The sequence below is a fragment of the Asparagus officinalis genome, chromosome 2 (assembly GCF_001876935.1).
Source record: "Asparagus officinalis chromosome 2, Aspof.V1, whole genome shotgun sequence".
In the NCBI taxonomy this organism is placed as follows: Eukaryota; Viridiplantae; Streptophyta; class Magnoliopsida; order Asparagales; family Asparagaceae; genus Asparagus; species Asparagus officinalis.
The window spans coordinates 17,794,963-17,797,725 of NC_033795.1; positions in this window are offsets into that span (position 1 = coordinate 17,794,963).

Sequence of the window (2,763 nt, forward strand, 5' to 3'; positions counted from 1 at the left end):
CAACGCGTTGACCGGCGTTGACCTAGGGCTACGCGTTGACCGGCGTTGACCTTAGGGTTTCGAATCGATCGACGTTGACTCTCATCGCAACACGTTGACCGACATTGACCTAGGGCTACGCGTTGACCGGCGTTGACCTTAGGGTTTCGCGTTAACCTGAGGAGAACCAGTTTATACTCGTGTACTCCTGGGAGTTTCGGGAATCAGTTTAACCTCATGTACCCGTCGGAGGTTGCCAGGTTATCCTTAAGAATTATTATATGTAATATTCTCCAGGAACTTCCTGTCAAGATGGGAAACAGTTTAGACTCATGTACCCGTTGGAGTTTGGATTTCTAATATTCCAATAGTGGGCGAAAATATCGCGAAATCACTCAAAATATAAAATCGGGTCCCGAATATTCCGAAAATAGGCGAAAAGTCACAAAATCACCCAAAATATAAAATTGGGTCTCGAATATTCTGAAAATAGACGAAAATATCTCGAAATTATTTGGGAGACGGAATTGAACTCCGAAAATTCCAAATCTGAGTGAAAACGCCGCCAAATTATCCGGGAGATGAAATTGAAATCTGAGCGTTCCAAATATGAGTGAAAATGCCGCGAAATTATCCGGGAGATGAAATTGAACTTCGAACATTCGAAAAACGGGCGAAAACAGGCGCCAATAAGAGTCTGACCCGCATTCACGCGGGTCAGATGAATCCGACCCGCGTGATCGCGGGTCGGATCAATCCGACCCGCGAGCACGCGGGTCGGACTGTGTCCGACCTGCAAAACGCGGGTCGGGAGGGGCATGGGATAAAAAAAATCCTTTTCTTCCTCTCCAAAACTCCGGTCCCAGTTCTCTTCTTCCCCACTGCGGTTTCTTCCCTTGAGTTCCTGTTCTTTGAGAGCTCTTCTTCCTCAAGAGTTCTCAACAAATCAAAGTTCCTCTCCTTAAAACCCATCAGCTCCTCTTCTTCCCACTTGGATTCGAGCAAAGGAGAAAATTTCAATCTAGGGTTTCGGCGATTTTGATTTGGACCTGAGCATCGGTGGGCTTCTTCTCCTCTTCAAGCTTCAAAACCTGGGTAAGTATTCTTCCATGACTTTGATTTCCTTGCTTTGATTTTAATTAGTTCCTCAAGCTTTGATTCAATAATTGAAAACCTAGTTCTTCGAATTTGGGCAAAAAAAACTGGGATTTTGTTGATAGCCGAATTCTTGGACTGTTCTTGGCCGAAATTTGTTTCCTTTCAGTTTTAGATAGCAATTTCCTTTGATATTCGTAATTTTGGACGAAAATAGCACTTCTGTTGGCCTTGGAGAATGACAACCGTGGTTCTTTTTTTTTTTTTGTCAATATCCGAACTTAATCCTGGATAAGATTCCTTCGGACAATAGTTGAAACTCCATTCTTGTTTTTATCTTGTGTAAGTCTCCGTTGGGTAATAATCAATATACTACTTTTTGGTCTTGAATGAAACTAAAACTGATCTTCTTTGTGAATGAGACTCGAAACGAACTTGCATGGGACGCTTAGCTTATCCTTGGTTTAGCATCAAATCCGGATCCTTGGTTCGGTTTCAAACTGTAATCAAAACTCTTAACGAGAATAAATCTTCTAATTCACTTTCTCGGATCTGAACCCGAGCCCTTGAGATATTCAGATAATAGTTAGCCTTCAATTGGAGCCTTCGAGGCGAGAAATGATCATGCCCTTGTGTTGGTTCTGGCTCTTGGGTTTGTATCTAGTTGAAAATGAAAATCGAGCTCATTAACTTGTTTGGGGGGTTTGGATTGGCCGAATATTTGTCGAACTCTTCGAACTGTACATGGCTGAAAATTCTTGTTGAGGTCTTTGAGCTATTCATGGCTGAATTCGTTTATGTGCTTGAACTTTGTATATAATTCGAACTCGTTTATAATTGAACTCATGTATATGATTGAACTCAAACTTTGTATATAGCCAAGCTCTTGTATATAACCGAATTTGTGCATGGCTTGAGTCCGACCTCGTATGTGGTCGAGAACCTTATACGCCTTGAATTTGTACATGTGTGAGGTCGAGAATTGATTTGAATTCAAACTTATATATGGTCGCACCCTCGTGTATGGTTGAACTCATGTATGCCTTGAATCCTTTATATGCCTTGAATTTGAACATATGTAAAGCCGAGAATTGATTTGAATTCAAACTTATATATGGTCGCACCCTCGTGTATGGTTGAACTCATGTATGCCTTGAATCCTTTATATGCCTTGAATTTGAACATATGTAAAGCCGAGAATTGATTTGAATTCAAACTTATATATGGTCGCACCCTCGTGTATGGTTGAACTCATGTATGCCTTGAATCCTAATCCGTGTATGACTCAAGAACCTTATATGCCTTGAATTCGAGCTATTCTTGTATATGATTGAGCTTGTAAATCCACGTGTTGACATGCTCGAGGCCTTATATTTGACTCTGTGACACTTAACTTGAACCGAGAATGTCGTATAGGTTTAATTGGACCCTTAATTGGAAAATTCCATTTTGTAGAATTTCAATTAAAGATTCGCAATTTCCCTTTCAGTCTTTGATTCATGTATCTCGATTCTTGATTTGACTGAGCTGTTGATCTTTGTTGCAGGTTAGCTATGTCGACGATTTGAACCGGCTGGAGCGCGAATTCCGACGGTTACGAGAGTTGAAGACTGCCGGTACTTCAACGTACATAGTCATCCGGATGGAATCTCGTCTACAAGCATGGCGCGACACTCGGGCTTCTACTGG